At 43.5% G+C, this 21,112-nt stretch overlaps 1 non-coding gene across 1 annotated transcript; it reads left to right on the top strand.

The window, feature by feature from the left end:
- The first annotated feature begins 827 nt into the window (after positions 1-827).
- LOC122087758 lies at positions 828-933 on the top strand. Its single transcript, XR_006142833.1, has one exon. It is a non-coding gene; the product is annotated as a small nucleolar RNA R71 (small nucleolar RNA).
- Positions 934-21,112: the final 20,179 nt, after the last annotated feature.

Here is a 21,112-nt window from a genome sequence, read left to right as displayed (position 1 = left end):
GGTTACTTTTGAACTAACAGGCTGATGCCTATGGTTAGGCTTTGGTTGACTGGGAAATGTTTCCTTCTCCCTCTCACGCAGAACTAAGACAACTTGGGTGATTTCTCTCGAAGATTTTGATGGCTTGTTATGAGGAGGGCCATATTCTTTTCTAAGTCACTTATTCTACTTGCCTCTCTAGTGTTGGTAAACCCAAGGGGTAGCTGATAAGTTGATAGGAGACGGGGCCTAGGAAGACTAGCCTGAGTTCCTACATTTGGCCTAGGAAAAGTATTTGGAGCAAAAGGCTATTCTGTAAAGGGAGGTCTTTGAGGTCCAAGTTGACCTTAATCATGGAAATTGGAAGGCACTACTTGGTTGCCCTAATTCCAGGAGAAATTTGGGTGATTTCTCCATCCTGGATTATAGGTGTTACTATATGGATTATTCTGATATAAGGCATTAACACTTTTATTAAAAGTGCCCCTAGAGGTGTTGGGGCATTCTTCTATGACATGTCCAGGGGACTGGTGTCAAGCACACATCTTAACTAAATTGACTGATGATGGCTCTCTAGGAACAATATCCTCAATCCTCTTGATTAGACTATCCAAATGAGCTTCCTTGGATTCTATCCTATCCACAAAATATCCTTTCCCTCCTATGGTTCTTTCACTTTCTTGGGTCGACTCCCACTCACTTGTTTTATCAGCTAGGTCAAGTAAGAATTCCCATGCCTCTCCTTTATCGGTAAATAATGTGAATCCCCAGGGCACATAGACTTTATCATTTGTTTAGTTGGGTAATCAATACCCTCATAAATAATCTGACATATATGCCATAAGTCTAGGCCATGGTGAGGGCATTCCTGGAGTAGATCCTTGAATCTCTCCATAAGTTTAGAAAAGGACTCACTGGGCTTCTGCTAAACTGGAGGATATCACCTCTAAGTTTATTGGTCTTGTGAGTTGGGAAAAACTTCTTGATGAAGACAACATAGATTTAAAAACTTATTTGATATTTAAAAAGTAACCACAAATGTACAGATTAATGTAGCTAAAGGGTCGAACACAAGAAGAGCAGCCACTTTATTTTTGACTTCTTAAAGTATTACGAAAGTGAACTAATTAATTATAGTGATCTACTTCTAACTATTGCCCTAAACCAATTCATCTAAGAATTTAAATAATCAAATCACACAGATAAAAAGTAACTAAAATTAAAAACTAAAAATAAAGAGGATGCTTCTCTGGCTGGGGGGGGTAAAGCCAATGCATACACTAGCTGTTACACCCGTGACCTGACCCTGTCTAATTTGAATTGTTGTGATAGGTCTCGGACCCAAGGTGGGAAGTACCACTGGGTTTTGGCTTGCAGCTGCCCATTGTCGAAGGGGGAGAGATAACCCCACATGTTGTGTATTTCATGTCAATTCCATTAGAGGGAATTCATACCTTCCAATCCTAGACGGTAAGTTACCCGACACCCCACACCTGAATCTCGACACACACCAAAAGTGCCAAAAGGCCATGACCATAGCCAAGGGCAACTACCTGTGCGAGACCAGCTAGTGGATAGCAAGTAGTCATAGCAAACTATCTTGACCATCGGAAATATCCTGGGCCTATTTTTGCTGGCTATTTTCGTTGGCCATTTAGGCTGTTGGTTGGGTTTTGATGCCTGTGGGTTTTACCACCCACATCGTAGGAAACCTCGAATGACTCTAAATCCTCCTTCACACCTTCCTCATACATGAGCACCTTACAGACCAAAGTAGTCAGGTCCACGTGCCCTAGAAGTTGGATTAACCCATTCATACCGGACTAGGACCAAGCCAAACAAGCCCTAAGGCCTAACTTACCATATAAGTGGAAATGTGGATTCATTTCCTCATTTATCACTCATACACAAACTTGGGAGAGGGGAAGGAGGAGAGAAAGGATTAAGCTAGCAACATGATTGGCCAAATGACCACCTAGGGTTTCAATCGTTCGATCAATGTATCTCCCAAATACCTCGATGGAATTGGAATTTTAATATCATAAAATGATGTTAAGAACATCTGCCACAAACTCCATAGAACAAATCCTAACAATCGAGCTTAAGTCAGAAAGCCCCAAAACTCACTGGCAGTTTCTACATTGCCACCGGAAACAGCCTGGGGTTGTTTTCACTGGCTATTTCTAGTGACCATATTGACCTTAGGAGCCCTCTATCCTATCACCAAAAATAACACTGATATTTTTGGTGGATAGTACCTATTTTCGGTGAGTGTTTCCGATGACAGTACTATCATTGTGGGACTTTGTCTGTACCCTTTGGGGGTGACTCATGTGGGTCCCTCCTGATATTCCTGACACGTATTGACGTTTGGTTACCTTTGTACCTAGGACAGTGATGTGCATGTAGCCCGAGGCCATAATTGAATCGCACGATTGGTGGCCATACTTGAACCCTAATCCACACAAGCCTAATCAAGGTGAGGGATGGTTACTTTTCTTTTATGGAATGTTTACAATATTAACAATTGTTAACACGTGATCATATATTTAAATTCTCATTTTTTTACATACATGTTTAGGTTGATGATCATGATTTTGATAATTATGCTTGTTCAATTGTATTGGAAATGATAACAATGATATGAGATGTATATTAGAATGTATGGAAGGATTCGGTGTGGGTGAGGTGGTACCGGTATCGTGAATGCCACGTGATTGCTGTATGTATGAAATAGAATCCGGTGTGGCCAAGGCTGTATCGATACTATGATTGTCATATGTTTGTTGCATTCATGCAATGATTATGTGCGTTGGAGTTAGTTTTGGTCATGGATTACACTTTTGGGACTGTATTTGGAAATGGATATGCTTTGTGGCTGATGGAAATCCCAGTGTTTCGTAGTCCATACTTAACTATTATTATATATGCTAGATTAGGTAAACAGTAGCGGCTTACACTTTGTGGCCAATGTGTTCCCGGTATCGTGTACCCCAAGATTGTACTTAGAGATGGATTACACTTTGTGGATGATGTGTTCCTGGTATCATGTAATTCATACTAACTATATTATTATGAAGGCATGTAGAGTACTTGTGGTTAAGCATCACTCCCGATGCTACGTCCCCTTGCCAATAAGGGCTAAGGTGTTGGATAACCCAATGGTCGTATATTCAATGAACCTTCCCAGAATGCCACATCCACAGTATGATATGATTGTTGTCGGAGGTGGGAAATTGTTTGGCTTGGCTGAGGGATATATCGGTGCCATGACTACCAGGAGGGGGTTATCAGAGGTTAGTTGGGTGATCGATGGCCGCATATCGGGACCGATAGACTCCTAATCATGGCTAGGACTTGTATTGCTGCATAGTTAATGGTGGTTTCGAGACTAGGGATATAGCCTAATGTGCCGTAGTAGCATTTACCAAACTTAGTTCTTTTGTTAGGTGGATAATAAAATAAATGAATTACACCACAAGCATCATAGACTATGTGTTTAATTTATGTAATCATGCATCATAAATTATTTATACGATTGCCTTGCTTGGTTATGCATGAACCCCACCCTCACTGAGTGAGTAGGAAAGCTCACACCACTTATATGCCCCCTTTTAGATGATGATACAGATATGGTCATGCCTATGGCTTATGACTCTCTTTTCTCCGGACCCGAGTATAGAGTGAGCGACTGGTGGATGTTGGAAGCAAGGGAGTATGACTAGGATTGTACCTGTGATGTCTGTGCATACACGGCACCATGAGGTGTTGGGTGTATTTTTGTTATTTTGATACAGATTTGTGGATAGTTTACTTTTGAACTTGATATTTATAAGTCTTCGATAATTGTAACAGATAAACTGGTTATAGATATTTAAAGTATCACTAGAAGTTTTCCCCATTTTATTATGATTCTGCTGTTATACTCTGATTCTGCTACTTTTGCCTGGTTTGCATTGTGAGATTGTGAATCGTTAAGGTACTACTATCAGAGATCCTGATAGGTTCGTAAGATGGGTAAGCATCTTACTCACACCATCGGTATTTTTACACGGTAAGTTGGGTCTACTGGAAGTGGGGTGTGACAACTTGGTATCAGAGCGCGATGCTCTGCCTTAACTCACAATCTCAACCAAACCATGACTTGGGGAAATTCGGATTCAAATAAAAATCTTAAAGATGACAATAATAGAAATTACACAATTAGAAGACAAGTATAGGTGACAAAGTCGTTTCATTTTAATCAAGAATTGAGTACATAAGCTTACACTAATTTTCTCAAAAATAAAAGACAGAAAGCTGAAAATCTTAACTAGCCTAAACCTAGGAATTCCAATAATAGAAGCAAATGACAGAAAATAAATTTCAACTAACAGCTAAAACATGAAATTCAAAGGAAACATGGAATGGGAAATCCTAAAACTATAGTGGCAACATAAGCCACTACTCCTGTAGATCTTGCTACTGCTGATGCTATCCTTGGCCTTGAGCCTGGTTCTGGTTCTAACCATTTACTCCTAGAGGTGGCACTAGACTGGCGAGGTGGAAGATCATTGCTTGCATCTGTGCCTCAAGGGAGGCCACCCTATTGTCCATGAGACAGTAATTCTTGTCCATGCTCTCAAGCCGGTTATCCATCCTCCTCAATAGGTTTGTGGTGGTGTCCAGGCTGACCATCACATCATTAAGACTATAAGGTCTCGCACCCCTAGTGCTACGGGAAGAGGAGGCGATAGTGGAACCCATAGTCTGTGGGTCAAGTGGTGGAACATCACCATCACCACCACTAACTCCACCAGCACCTCTACCAGCACCATCACCAGCCCCATCAGCATCTCCCCCATTTCCCTCAGCACCTCCACCAATAACCCTGGCATCACCTTCCAGTTGACCCTTCACCTCCATCGGCTATTCTTCCTCAGCCTCATCGGGTGAGACCTCACTCATATCCAGGACATCTTCTTCAGGGAATCTTGGTTGAAGTCTATGACAACAGCTCCCAAGTACTCCCCTCCTTGCAAGTCCACCCCAAAGTGGAGGAACACATCAGTCAGAATCCTCATATAACATAGGTTTTTGACCCTACATTCCCTCCCTTAGACCTGGTCACCATGGTCCACATCAATACGTAGGGAAGGCAAACCAACACCCCCATGTACACACAGTACGTCACATAAGCATGTAGCACAGACACCTCGTCATAGTGGCCACAGGTAGGAAGGACATTCAATTGAACTACCTTGCAGACAACCTTAGGGGTGGCTCGGTAGTTGACAGTGCGATCCCACCCAAAAGCAGCCTTAGTGAGCATATTGTTCATCTCTTGAAGGACCCCAGGATTTTGGAACTCATAGGCTGGAGTTCAAGGAGGGCAGAAGACCAGCTCTCCTATGTTGTTGACCATCAGAATATTAGCCAGCTGCCTCATATCGAAGGAGACCTGCTTTATATAGGAAATGATCCTCATCTCTTCTGTGCCGCGGTTCATGCACTGGAGGTTAGAGTAGAATAGCCTCACCAACTTTAGGTAGCATCTCTGGTTGGGCTTTAGGATATGACGCCACCTAATCGCCTCAAAGAATTGGAAAAGGCAAAACTACAAAACATCCCTAGTCCTCACATACTTTCCAGGGTCCACATTCCAAATTTCAAAGTTTTCCCCATGGTCTTGTTCGGCAATAGAGCGAAACAATAGTTGGTTGTACTGTGCCTCTTCGGGTATGGCCGGTTGCTCTTGTGCAACGGCACGGTGGGTACAAACATGATGACTAGACATGATTTTAGTAAGGTTCCTACGGTTTTAGAGAATAAAACCTAAGTTAGAAAAGTGAAACAAGTCTCACAGAGAAAACTCCAAAAACCTAGGTTGGAGAAGAAGGAGAACTTACCTTAGATGCGTAGACGACACTAATCGATAGCGAAATCACAAGGGAAAGGTGGGGAATAGTTAGAAGAGCTCCCTTGGTTGTTTCCTCTTCTCCTCCATAAGTTAGAATAGGTTTTTGTGAAATAAACCAAACTCGAGCCTTATATAGTGATTTTTGGTCAACCGGAAACACTGGGCCTGTTTCCGTTGAGTGTTTCTAATGAGTGAAAAAGTCCCAAATCAGCCTCTGCCAGTTCCACCAGAAACAACATTGATATTTCCAGTGGAATGAACCTATTTCTGATGAGAGATACACCAGTTTTTGGTGAACTTATTTTTGGGAATAATTTTTTTATTTCTATTTTTAATTATTATATTTGATTCCTTAATTAGGGATTCCCTCCCTAATATGCGTGCGATCAGACCAATACTTGGTGGACCCCACTTATGACTATCTAACCTTAAATTGCTTTGGTGTATATGTGTGGGACCCATAATGTATGCATGTGTTTCAATTACATGCAACCTTGTACTTGCATGTGAACTAATCGTATCCAAACAGCAAAGGAAGCCCACAATGCACCGCCCGCACCCCTTACTGCATCGGCACTTGTTCCAGTACCCATCGGCTTGGCCACTCTTCAAACATTCAGTGGGGCACAAGGGTAAGTACATGGATAAGGTCAGCCACAAATGCATGGGCAGGGACAGCATGGGTATGTACAAGATCTGGCACCAGAACAAGCCCAGGTACATGTAGAGGCTTGGATGGATCTAATAAAGATGATTGGAGAAGTTTCAAAGGCTTAAGCCCCCATCCTTCTCAAAGATGGGCCAAGATCCAATATATCCATCAAGATGGATTGGTGGCATGGAGAAGGTGTTTAGGCTAATGGGTTGCCACCGAGGAGCAGAAAATCTTGTGTGCAGGCTACCAACTACAAACCGAGGCCATTCTGAGCGCAAGTAACCCAAACCCCACTTCAGAAGACTTCAAAGTGGCTTTCTTCAAGAACTATTTTTTCGAAAGCTTCTGGGATAGGAGAGAGAGTGAGTTCTCCCAATTGGTGCAAGGATCCCAGTCTGTGCTTGAGTATTAGCAACGCTTTGAGGAGCTATTCCATTTTGCTTCTTGACAAAAATCTTAGAGGTGATAGGGCCAAGGCCAAGAAGTTTGAAAAAGAGTTGAGGCTAGGAATTGGGTCAACTATAATTGGGTTGAAGCTGCAGACATATGCTGAGGTGGTCCAAGTGGCCAAATCTATTGAAGACTGCCATAAAGATAACTGCAAGGCCCAGTAGGGAACGGGAAAGAGGCCTATGGGGGCTACTGACTCTAGGGGAGGTAGCAAACCCATCAGAGTGCCTTATATCAACCCAACTCCAGTGCAGTTCAGAAAGCCTAAGACTAGCCAGACTTCTTAGTCCTTCCGCTCTAGTGGCATGTCTCAATCTGTGGGGTTAAGCCCAAGGTGTTTCCATTATAATCAGCCTAGCCACCTAGCCAAAATATGCCCCCACCGGAGGTGGGGTGATGCACCCGAAACCTTGCCACCTAGGCCCCAACAAACCTATGCAACCTCCTGACTAGCACAACCCCCACAGGGCCAGAGACCATAGGGAAGGGAGTCCGCCATGACCACTAAAGATGTAGAGGCGGCACCCAGTGTAATGACAGGTACATTATTGATATCATTATTGCCTACACATATGTTGTTTGACTTAGGATCCTTGCATTCGTTTGTGTCACAGATATTTGCAAGAAGATGGGGTTTTTAACCAAAGGATTGACTCAGTGTTTGGTAGTGAGTAGCCCTACAGGAAGTGTAGTAGGTCTGAACTATAAAAGGAGCCTTGTCCAGTGACCATAGGTGGACATGAGTTGAATGCTCACTAGTTGGAGTTGGATATGGCTAACTTCGATGTGATTCTAGGGATAAACTGGTTGTTTGTATATAGAGCCAGTGTGCTATATGCAGAAAAGATGATCATTTTCAGACCTCGTGATGAGGGTGAGTTTATCTTTCAAGGGGATAAGCCCAAGGAACCTAAGAAGGTTATCATATCAGCACTCCAGATGAAGAATTTACTGGATAAGGGATGTCAAGGCTACCTGGCATCTGTGATGGATATTGAGATGGAGGTTAGACCATTGACCGAGCTAGATGTAGTGAGAGAATTTCCAGATGTATTTTCAGATGACTTGATAGGTTTGCCCTCGGACCGGGAGATTAAATTTGCTATAGATCTACTCCCTGGCTTGGCACCAGTGTCAAAAGCCCCTTTCGCATGGCCCCCACTGAATTAAAGTAATTGCAAGTGTAACTTCAGGATCTTCTGAAGAAGGGATTCATTAGACCTAGTGTGTCTCCATGGGGAGTGCCGCTACTGCTCGTCAAGAAAAAGGACAGAAGTATGAGACTGTATATTGATTACCTGGAGCTTAACAAGTTAACCATCAAGAACTGGTATCCCTTACCAAGGATAGATGATTTGTTTGATTAGTTGCAGGGTGCCAAGGTATTCTCTAAGATTGATCTTAGATTGGGCTGCCACCAGCTCAGGATTAAGGATAGTGATGTCAGCAAGATAGCCTTCAGATCAAGGTATAGACATTATAAGTTCTTGGTGATGTCATTTGGATTGACTAACGCACCAGTTGCAATAATGAATTTCATGAACCGATTATTCCAGGATGTCTTAGATAGGTGGCATTCCTAGGCCACATTGTTTCAGATAAGGGTATAGAGGTTAACCTAGGCAAGGTGAAGGTAGTTCTAGAATGGGAGACTCCCAAGAATGTGGTAGACATGCGTAGTTTTTTGGGATTGGCTGGATACTACAAGAGGTTTGTTGAGAACTTCTCTCGCATTGCCACCCCAATGACTCGACTCACACGAAAGGGCATAAAATTTAACTGGTCTGATGCTTGTGAGAAGAGCTTCAAGGAGCTAAGGGAAAGGCTGGTATCAACACCACTTTTGACTATTCCGGGCGGGAAAGGTGTTATGGTTGTGTATAGTGATGCCTCCAAGCTTGGATTGGGTTGTGTATTGATGCAGCACAGGAAAGTCATCGCTTATCCATCCCACCAGTTGAAGGATTATGAGAAGAACTACCCCATCCATGATTTGGAGTTGGCAGCAGTGATTTTTGCATTAAAAATCTAGAGACATTACTTGTATGGTGAGAAGACTGAGATCTTCAGTGACCATAAGAGCCTCAAGTACTTCTTCACCCAAAAGGAGCTCAACATGAGACAGAGGCGTTGGTTGGAGTTGTTGAAAGACTATGAATATATATCCACTATCACCCAAGAAAGGCCAATGTGGTAGCTGATGCACTTAGTTGAAAATCCTAGTCACTAACTGTTGCATCATTGACCACCAATGAGCATCTCATAGAGATGGCCAGAAAATAAGATTTGGAGCTACTACTGGAAGGTGTCACCTTGTCACTATCGGCATTTGTGGTACGACTTAGTCTAGTGGATAGGATCACTGCAGCTCAGGGTGCTGATGTAGAGTCACAATAGCTGATAATAGACTATAAGGGAGGAACCCAGAAAGACCCCGATTTCTATGTGACTAATACAGGGATTCTAAAGTTCAAGGGGAGGTATGCGTGCCTAGTGATAGTGATTTGAGAGATACAGTTTTGAAAGAGGCACATAGCTCTCTATACTCCATTCACCCCAGTAGCACTAAAATGTACAAGGACCTCAATGGCTCCTACTGGTGAAAGGGGATGAAGAATAATGTGGCCACACATATGTCTAGCTGCCTCACATGCCAGCAAGTCAAGGCCAAAATATAAAGACCCCATGAGTTATTACATTCATTACCTATTCTGGAGTGGAAATACGAGAATATCACCATGGACTTCGTCACAGGCCTACCCTGCACTCAGAAGGTATAGATGCCATTTGGGTAGTTGTGGACCACTTAACAAAGGTAACTCACTTCATCCTAATCAAGGTCACATTTTTCATGGAAAACTTAGCCAAGTTATACATTGATAACATCATCCAATTGTATGGCGTGCCTGTTAGCATCATTTCTGATCGAGATCCCATATTCACTGGACATGTGTACAAAAAGCTATGGGCACACAATTAAACTTTAGCACTATATTTCACCCACAGACTGATGGTCAGTCGAAGAGGACTATCCAGACTTTAGAGGACCTACTTCGAGCATATGCGTTGGATATGAGTTATAGTTGGGATGAGCACATCTCTCTTATTGAGTTCTACTACAACGACAGTTATCAGGCCACCATTGGAATGTCCCCATTTGAAGCACAGTATGGCAGGAAGTGCCAGACTCCACTCTATTGGGATGAGGTTGGTGAGCAACATATTCTGACTCCGAACTTGATACAGGCTACTAGTGAGAAGGTGGGTGCGATCAGAGAAAGAATTAAAGTAGCTCAGTCCAGATAGAAGAGCTATGCAGATGTCAGGAGGAAGCATCTGGAATTTAGAGTTAGAGACAAGGTCTTCTTGTGAATCTGCCAGTTAAAGGGGTAATGCAATTTGACAAGAAGGGAAAATTGAGTCCTAGGTTTATGGGACCGTACGATGTGCTAGAAAGGATTAGGCTAGTGGCTTACAGGATAGCCTTACCACTAGAGTTGGAGGATACACATGATGTCTTCCATGTATCCATGCTGAGGAAGTACATTCCTAACCCCACTCACATCTTAACTTACATACCCCATGAATTGGATGAGGACTTTGCCTACATGGAATATCCAGAGAAGATAGTTGACTAGAAGGACTACATCTTTCGCAATCACACTGTATCCATCGTTAAGGTGAAATGGATGAATCACAAAAGCAGGAAGCATCCTGGGAGCAGGAAGAGGAAATAAAGAAGCAATACCTTGGATTGTTTGATTTTCCAAGTACATTCAATTTTGAGGATGAAATTTTTGTAAGGTGGGGGGAATGTTACACCCTTGCCCTGACCCGGTCTAATTTGAACTATTGTGATAGCTCTTAGACCCGAGGTGGAAAGTAACATCAATTTTTGGCTCACAGCTGCCCATTACTGAAGGGGGAGAGATGACCCCACATGTTCGTGTATTGCTTGTCAATCCAACAGGAGGGGATTCATACCTTTTGATCCCAGATAGTAAGTGACTCGACACCCCACACCTGAATCCTAGCACACACCAAAAGTGTTGGAAGACCATGAGCATAGCCAAGGGCTATAGACACCCAATTTTGTCACCTTCCTCCGGCTATGATGAACTACGGATCTTGGATGCAATCTCTTACTTCTGATCGACAGAGATGATAATTGATTGAGGTAATCTAACCCAAAAATATATTATACCCATCCAAAATCTTATGTGAGAGATAAGAAGGACCCAATTATAACATTTCATATACGAAGAAATTCAGTCCTAGGTGACCATACAGATGCATAGTACTTAGAATCACGATTCCAACGATATATGGTATGTCAAAATCAGATTATCGAATCTCCTGCCATCATTCCCAAAGTTACTCCTTGAGCACCTAAACCCCGCCCATGCAAGCACCCACACCCTACCTGCCCCCGCATGTCCATGGCCTACCTCACACGCTTCCTGCTTGCCCCACATGCCCACGGCCTGCCTAGCATGAACCTCGCCTACCCCATATGCCCATGGCTAGCCTCGCACGCATCCCTCCTGCCTTGTGCACCCATGGCCTACCTTGTATGCATCCCACCTGCCCCTCATGCCCATGGCCCACCTCGCATGCACCCCGTCTACCTTGTGCACCCGTGGCCCACCTTATGTGTACCCCTACCTTATGTGCACCCCTGCCATCACCTCGCACGCCTACCAGCCATTCAGCACCCTTGCCCGCCCTCTAACACCCCTGCCTAGCCTCCAACAGCCCTATCAGACGTCCAGTGCCCCTACCTAGTCTCCAGTGCCCCTGCCTACCCTCTAGTGCCCCTGCCTAGCCTCCAATGCCCCTGCCTAGATTCTAGCACCCTTACCAGATCTCCAACACCCCTGCCTAGCCTCTATCCCCTACATAGCTTCCAGTGCCTCTGCCAGACCTCTAGTGCCCTTACTAGCCTCCAACACCCCTGCCTAGCCTCCAGTGCCCTTGTCAGCCCTCTAACACCCCTGCTGACCTTCCGTGCACCCCTAACCGACCTCTCCCGCTGCCATCAATGGCCGAAATTTACGTACCCATGATTGGATTGGTGAATAAATTTTCTCTTCACATACTTGTGCACCCTACATTGTCTTGCTAGCATACCGTACACCACAAGCTCTTATTGGCCCAAAAATGCATCTTTTTACCTTATTGGCCCAAAAAAATTGCTTTTCCCCCCATTGGCCAAAGAAATTTACCCTCCACCCCATTGGTAAAAAATTTCATACCTTCACCCCATTGGTTTAGAAAAATCACTTTTTCACCCCATTGGTTGTAGACACCCAATTTTGTCACCCTCCCTCGGCTATGATGACTTACGGATTTTGGACGTGACCTTTCACTTTCGATCGGCTAAGATGATAACTAACTGATGTAACTATCCCAGGAGCATTCCATATTCACCCAAAATTCCTAGAAAACCCAAGTGAGAGAAAAGAAGGGTCCAATTATGACATTTCATATATGAAGGAATCCGGCTAAAGTGACCATACAAATGCATAGTACTCAGAATTACAATTCCAACGATATATGGTAAATTAAAATCAGACCATCGGATCTCCCGCAATCATTCCCAAAAATCACACCTTAAGTACCCAAACCCCGCCCATGCGAGCACCCATGCCTTGCCTTGAGTGCCCAAACCCCACCCATGCAAGCCCCACGTGCACACAGTCAAGCCTCGTGTGCACTCAACCAAGCCCCGTGTGCACCCAACCAAGCCCCATGTGCACCCAACCAAGCCCAACCAAGCCCTGCGTGCACACATCCAAGCCCAGTGTGTACCCGACCAAGCCCTGCACATGCCCGACCAAGCCCCGGACATACCTGGTTAAGTTCTAGCACCTATTTCGGAGCCCTAACACCTATGCCGAAGCCCCAGTACCCATATCGGAGCCCCAACACCCCTATCAAAGCCCCAGCACCACTGTCAAGCCCCAGCACCACTGCTAGAGCTCCAGCACCCATGCTAGAGTTCTAGCACCCCTGCTGGATCTCCAGCACCTCTGTTGAAGCTCCCGCACCCCTATTGAAGCCCCTTTGTTGCTCCTATCGATGATCGAAATACCCCTTCCGGTGATCAGATCAGAGAAGGAATTTTCTCTTCACTCCCACACCCATGCGAGCACCCATGCCTTGCCTTATGTACCCTACATTGCCCCACTAGTGTACCCTACACCACGGCCTCCTATTGGTCCAAAAAGGAATCTTCTTACCTTATTAGTCTAAAAAAATTACCTTTCACCCCATTGGCTATGGAAAATTACCCTTCACTCCATTGGTTTAAAATTTCTTACTTTCACCCCATTGGTTTAGAAAAAAAACTTTTTACTACCATTGGTTAAGAAAATTTCTCTCTCCTCCCTATTGGTCCAAAAATTCTATAAATACCCCCCTCCTTTGGATTTTACACACCAATACACACCAACACACACCAACACAACACCACAACAACCTATAGTAGTGAAGCTATGCCCTCTCTCCTCCTCTTTCCCCCCTTGAGGTTTTTCAAGTCTTCGAAGAGATCTTTATAAGATCTAAAGTGTTCTTCAGATCTTCAAAGTGTTCTTCGGGCCTTCGAAACTCTTCAATCCTTTGCCTTCTTTGAGTGTGATTTTTGTGTAGGAAACGTTTTCCCTTAGTCTCCCACCCCCCTTTTCAGGTTCTTCCAGTCTACGGAGAGATCTTCGTAAGATTCATTCGAATCTTCGAAGTGTTCTTCAGGCCTTCGAAGTTCTTCAACCATTTAGGTTTCAGCCCATTCCTAGTTGAAGCCTGTCCCAGTGCCACCTCAGTCTAGCCCATCCCTAGCCTATCCCCTGCAGAAGCTTTACCGGAGTGCCACCTCAGTCTAGCCCTCCCTTAGCCTATCCCTAGTGGAAGCTTTGTCTAAGTGCCACCTCAGCCTAAGCCTATAAATAGCTTTCCCTAGCCGAAGCTCTGTCCAAATTTGTATCCAAAAATAGTCTTCCTTAGCCAAATATGAAAGTAACCATTCCTATCTGGAACTCTATCTGAATATTATCACAGTCAGCATCTCTCAAGAAAGGAAGTTGGAGGTCAAGACCATCTTCCCCTGAGCTGGAAGAATCCACAAGAAAGTTCTTACTAGCATCAACCAAGGGGTCCACCCCTCTTGACCCGCAGTAGGGGTCAAACTCAGGTATAATTTCTCAATAGAATTAGCACAAAGTACACTTTATATAGACCTTGTTTTACTGTACATAGTCATCTAAATTTAGTTAATGTAAATATGTGTGATAACTTAGTCATGCATGTGGAATAGGAATAATTTTGGAAAATGTTCTTTCTTAAGCATCTAGTAGGAAGACCAGTTGAACCAAATAGATTGGGTGCCTAACACCTTCCCAATTCTACAACTTGACAGTTACCTTAAATCTCTAGACCATACCAACTTTTGGATCCTTTTCTCAAGAATTGGGTCCACCCTGGGTCCTAGTCCCAAAATCCTAGGTGGTGACTCCAAACCCCTTTGCATAATCCCAATCCCCGTATTGGACCATCATCAAATCCCCATCTCGAAAGATGAACTTTACACTCTTACGAAATAGGCCTCCATGTATCTCTGAGCGATGATACGGTGGTGCAGGGCCGGCAAGGTAAGCACACATGACACACCCCTCCCTCATGAAAGAGAAAGAGAGGAGAGAGGATGGAATGCATGCAAGTCCTTTCCCCCCAAAGGGGAAGAGAGATCTCAATTTTGGCCGCTACCCTCACAGTGGCGACTCCTGTCAAGCTTCTGACACTAGATGCTATCATTAAATGCACAAACATTTTCCACCACATCTATTTGAAAACATGTTTGGCTAACCCCATGTTTGTATCTGTACTCACTAACCGCATCATGCATCGTGCTCAAAGTGAAATCATTTGGCGAGGGACTTCTTGTCATGCCATCATCCTTAGGGAGTTCAATGCATATTATGGAGAGTACTCTGAGAGCAAATGGTACCTACTACCTGTACAAGGGTGTGGGGTATTGTTAAATTACGAGAATGTTCATGATTGTGCCAGCACCCTCGGGGAGGTCTGTGCACTTTATGACATTCTCGCATTACACTTTTGCACACAATCACTCATGGTTCCACCATCCCGTGGCTAGTTGCTTAACCTATTGTAGTCATAAGTAATAGACAAGGATGTCACCCCGTTGATCTCGTACCTACGGGTATATCAAAAGGATCACGTATCTTGAGTATATAGATCTTGTCAAGGAAGGCTTGTCGGTCTATTGCATCCACCGCATTCTCGTATCATATAGGAAATAGATGGAGAATGCTATGAACGTCACAAGCTGATTGGTAGAATTTATTTGCGGTCTTGAAAAGGAATTTTCCTATGATATATTCTAGTCATAAAGAAATGCTCTCCTAAGTGGATTTCGGATAAAAGGTGTCCTTCCTCTTAGAAATGAAATATGGATGATTTGGAATATGCGATCATGACTGACTTCTATCAAAGTCCCGCTAAATGCTGAATTATCTAAAAGACCCGAGGAAACTAGGAGGAAGGTCACCTAGTGGGATAAGATTAAGGAAAACATGACTTTATTGGAAAAGAATGTATTAATATGGATATTTTGGTCAAGCCATTTGTGCGTATCTCCCACTTATGGCATTGAGTGGACTACGGGCATCAACCCCTATCCACTCCCTATCATTAAGTGGACTAACTTTGGGTAGATCATTGATTGTTAATTTAGTGAATGTGTGAACAAGGGGTTGGGAATTCAAAAATCCTAAAATAAACCATTTTTGGTTTAGGAACAATTCCACACCTCAACTATTCTTTGCAGTCCATTTGGACATCAGGGTAATTGGTTGACTCGCTTAAGTCTAATGTCACCCCCATCGTCTCTCCGAGATTGATTATCGCCAAGTGATTACAGCCCAGTTAACATGGATCCACATAACACTGAATCACCTGAGCAAGCATGGGTCCATCCCGTAGAGACTTTGCAGACAGAAATAGCCGAAGTCAAGAGAGGAATAGCCTAGATATTGTATGCACTCCAGAACCCTCCCAGGACTGGACCAGCACAAGCTACTGGAGAGTTGGATCAGAACGGACCTATGGACCATCATGGGAATTCTTCTAGAGTTGACTTAGGAGAGCTAGAGCAAGTCAGGCCAACTGGTCAGAGAAGAGTTTCACCTACCTGTCCAAATGGTCAATGGAAAGCCTATTCCAGAGTCCCTCCTCCCAAGGTAGTGATTGAAGATGAGGAAGAGGAGTTTGCAATGCACATATAGATGGAACCTCCAGAAAGAGAAAGAAAAGTTAGAGAACAGTTAAAAAATTGGAAAATATGCTCTAAGTAGGGAAGAGTTCGGAAAGCCAAACAATGGACTCAGATGAAATAAGTTTTTTTTTTTCTGGGGCAAGGATTCCCGAGAAGTTCAAGTGGCAGACTGACAAGTTTGATGGGTCAAGGGACCCCAAGGCTCATCTCAAAGTCTTCCTCAGTATTGCCAAGTCATGGTAACTTGTGGACATCCAAATGGGGCAAGCCTTCATGTTAACCCTATCAGGACCAACACTAAGGTGGCTCACGTAGTTAGAGCCATCCCAAACACAGAATTGGACAACAATGGTGAAAGCCTTCACCAAGCAATACTCAAACAACACCGAAGTGGATGTGAAATGTCAGGAGCTTGAGACATTGAGACAACAGACTAGAGAAGATTCACAGCCTTCATGATGAGGTTGAGAGATAAGGCCACCAAGATGGCAAATCGGCCTTCAGAAGCAGAGTAAGTGGAGATGTTGATTGAGAACTTATCAAAGCCTTACTATGATGTTCTCTACCACCAACATCTATAGACTTTTGATGCCCTAATATCCATTGGCACATGTGTGGAAAACAGAATTCTAAGAGAAGCCTAGTATCAAGGATCATCCCAAGAGGTAGGACAGAACACTAGAGTTGGAAGGGGAAAGGGTCCCAAAACTAATGTGGTAGGTGCGGTCCAACAGTCAGTCTCACCCATCACTTCTTCATCGCCATTTGTGATACAAGCAGATGCACCCTCTCAGAGGGCTCCTCGCCCAAGAAGGCAGTTTTTTTATTTAGGAATGCCAGTGACAATAGTGTATGAGAAGCTAAAGAAACAAGGATTGCTAGGGACACTAGCCCCAAGAGTAATCAGTAACCCTCCTCTAGCTTGGTATAGAGATCATGAATATTATGCTTACCACACTAGACAATAGGACCATTGAAGTCAAGGTCAAGCAATGTCCTAGTGTCAACACCAATCCACTCCCCGATCATGTGAAAAATCTAGATGAAGAAGCCATAGAGAGTGATCCCACTCAATCATTGTATCCAGAGCTTGGAGGAATCATATGAATGCCAATAGAAAAATCATAAGTCAAAGGGCCAGAGTCATTAGGACTCCCAAAAAAGGAGAGTCATCATAAGAAGAATCAGAAGATTGGACTCTCACCATTCATCCTTCCTCTTCAACAAAAGAATCCATCATACCATATTACCAACCTTCATCATATTACCAACCTCTACCATATCCCATCACCACACCATCAAGGAGAAGGGATTTCGTCATCTTATCACCCCCAATCTTCATATCCTACCTCTCACATCACATCACCTTTATACCATCTTGCCTCATATCCCTCATCACCCTTATACCAATCCCATTCTCAAGGTTCAGTGTACAATCGAAAAGAAGGATGGATGGATGGGTACAATTGGAAGGATATGCTTGCACTACCAGACTCCCAAAAGATGACTTGGTCAACAGGATCAGTGAATGCTTTAGGAGAAGGCCAAGAGGGTGATCCCACTTCTCTAATTCAGCCCACTATATCTTCAGGGGATAACCTAGAGGTGAATTGAAGAGATTACAGATGATCTTTTCAGAGTAGTAACTGCATTGGCCATAGGGGAGCAAGTTAAAGAATACACCTCCCCAATCTACATAGGGAGTGACACAGAGGATGATGAATCAAGTCTGATCCAACTTTGAGCTAGTGTCAAGTCTGACCCTGTGGAAATCTTTCGGACCATATGCTCTGAATACTATGAACATTTGGATGCTGGAGAATTTTACGATCAGGAGGAATCTGATAAAGAACCAAGTGAGGGGAAAATCAGAGAAGAGGAGGATGATGACGACGACGACGAGAATGAGAATGAAGATGAGAATACCGGAGATGACTCTAATTCTCAAGATGATGATGAGTACTAGGACTGGGATGATTACAAGGGGCCTTAGCACAATGATAAAGATGATGAATCATGATACTATTCATCGAGGGATCTGGGAGGATATTAAGTATATGCAATTGGAGAGGATGACCCGATGGTTGATAACACAGATGCAATTCAATCAGCAATCATGATTCACATGGAAGGAGATGAGTAGGCACCTAACCAGAAGAACCATTGCACCATTGAAAAAATAGCAGCAACTTTCTCAGAAGGAGAAGAAGGCCCTTAGCCACATCTCCTCATCCATTAAGCCATCAAACCGCTCCTGAATTGGACTGGCATTGGAGAAGATTTCAAGTCTACTCATGTTATTGAGTCAACCAACCTAAATACCACTGATAAAAGAATCAAGTCAGTCATCAAGTCTGTAGTTGAATCTGTTATTTATAATTTCATGTTAGCCTCCTCACTCGAGGAAAGTCTAGAGTCCATGTATATCGAGTCTATTACTCCTTCTTTCATGAATGAAATTTCTGATTTCAAGTATGAATTGCCTCCTTTTTCTGATGATGATCTTAATAAATATCAAGAGTTAATAAAACAATGCAAATCAAAGAAAGCCTAACCCATCCATGAGGATACCCAGGTTATTAACCATGGAACCGACCAATGCCTTAGAGAGATAAAAATTGGTACCACCCTAGATGAAGAAGAAGCAGAATAGATGATTAGTCTTCAGAAGGAGTTCACCGAAGTCTTTGCTTTGTCTTATAAGGATATACTTGGTATAGACCCCAACATCATGCAACATCGATTGTCGACCTATCCTGGGCCAAAATCAGTAAAGCAGAAGCTCCGAAGAATGCGGCCAGAATAGAGTGAGAAGATCAGAGAAGAAGTTATGAAGCAATGGAATGCAGGGTTTCTATAAGTGGTGAAATAGCCCCAGATGGTTGGAAAACATAGTACCAGTGCCCAAGAAGGATGGTAAGGTACGAATGTACATAGACTTCCGAAATCTTAAGAAGGTAAGCCATAAAGATGACTTCCCATTACCTCACATTGATGTATTGGTGGACAACACAACAAGGCATGCCTTGTTATCCTTTATGGATGGATTCTTGAGACACAACCAAGTGAGCATGCACCTAGAGGATCGTGAGAAGATAGCCTTCACCACTCCATGGGGAACCTATTATTACAAGGTGATTCCTTTTGGATTAAAGAACGCCGAGGCAACTTATCAAAGAGTAGCTACTGCTATATTGCATGATATGATGAACAAAAATGTGGAAGTCTATATGGATGACATGATAGTGAAGTCAAAAGATCTACAGGGGCATATTCCCTAGCTAATAAAATTCTTTGAAAGGATCAAGAAGTATCAGCTAAAGTTGAATCCTTAGAAGTGTGTATTCAAGGCTATAGAAGGAAAGTTGTTAGGTTTCTTGGTGAGTGAAAGAGGCATTAAAATTGACCCTAGCAAGATCAAGGCAATTCAGGAGATGCCCACACCTCGAACTGAGAAGCAAATACGAGGATTTTTGGATTACATCCAGTATATTAGCAGATTTATAGCTCAGTTGACTATAATCTGTGAACCAATTTTCAAGCTACTGAAGAAGGATCAGCCCATGGAATGGAATGACCAATGCCAACAAGCTTTTGACAATATCAAAGGATACCTCATAAATCCATCAGTATTGATACCACCGATGGAAGGAGAACCACTTCTGTTGTACCTATCAGTGGGAGAATATTTCATGAGCTCATTGCTAGCACAGAAGGAGACAGAAAAGGAGGCAGAGCATGCCATATATTACCTCAGCAAGAAGTTCTTGGAGTATGAGACACGGTACACATCTTTGAAAAGAACTTGTGTTGCATTGATTTGGGCAACGAAAAGGTTACAACATTACATAATAGCCTATCTGGTACGTTTGATCTCAAGAATAGATCCAATCAAGTACTTCTTTGAGAAACCAACCCTAATAGGAACGATGGCCCATTGGCTACTTTTGTTATCAAAGTCTGACATCACCTATGTTGCTCAGAAGTCTATCAAGGGGCAAGCTATAGCCGATCATTTGGTTACCCACCCCATAGAAGATGGACGAGGCATGGATGATGCCTTTCCTGATGAAGAGATCACAGCAATAGAGAAAGAAGACACAACTAATGAATGGCATTAATTCTTTGATGGAGCAGCTAATCAAAAGGGGTGTGGTGCGGGAATATTGCTTGTCACTCTATAGACACCCAGTTTTGTCACCCTCCCCTGGCTATGATGACTTACGGATCTTGGACACGACCATTCGCTTCTGACTGATAGAGATGATGACTGACTAATGTAACTATTCCCAGGAGCATTCCATACTCATCCAAAATTCCCAGAAAACCCACGCAAGAGAGAAGAAGGGTCCAATTATGAAATTTCATATACGAAGGAATCTGGTCAAAGTGACCGCACGAATGTATAGTACTCAGAATTACGATTCCAATGATTTATGGTACGTCAAAATTGGACCACAGATCTCCCATAATCATTCCCAAAAATTGCACTTACAGTGCCCAAACCCTGCCCATGTGAACACCCATGCCTTACCTTGAGTGCCCACCACTAAGCCCAGCATGCACATAACCAAGCCCTACCTGCACACAACCAAGCCCTGCTTGTATGCAACCAAGCCCCGTATGCCCACCACCAAGCCTCATGTGTATGCAACCAAGTCCTGCTTGCACACAATCAAGCCTTGCGTATTGCTGGCTGAGTTCCGTGCATTCCCGATTGAGTCCCACACATTCCCGATTGAGTCTCACACATTCTTGACCCATTCCCGCACCCATGCAGTAACCCAGCCCCACTATCAGATCCTCAATGGTTGTGCTAGAGCCTCATTAGCTATGC

This window comes from Macadamia integrifolia, chromosome 8 (genome assembly GCF_013358625.1).
Source record: "Macadamia integrifolia cultivar HAES 741 chromosome 8, SCU_Mint_v3, whole genome shotgun sequence".
In the NCBI taxonomy this organism is placed as follows: Eukaryota; Viridiplantae; Streptophyta; class Magnoliopsida; order Proteales; family Proteaceae; genus Macadamia; species Macadamia integrifolia.
This window is presented reverse-complemented; position numbering and strand designations above follow the sequence as displayed.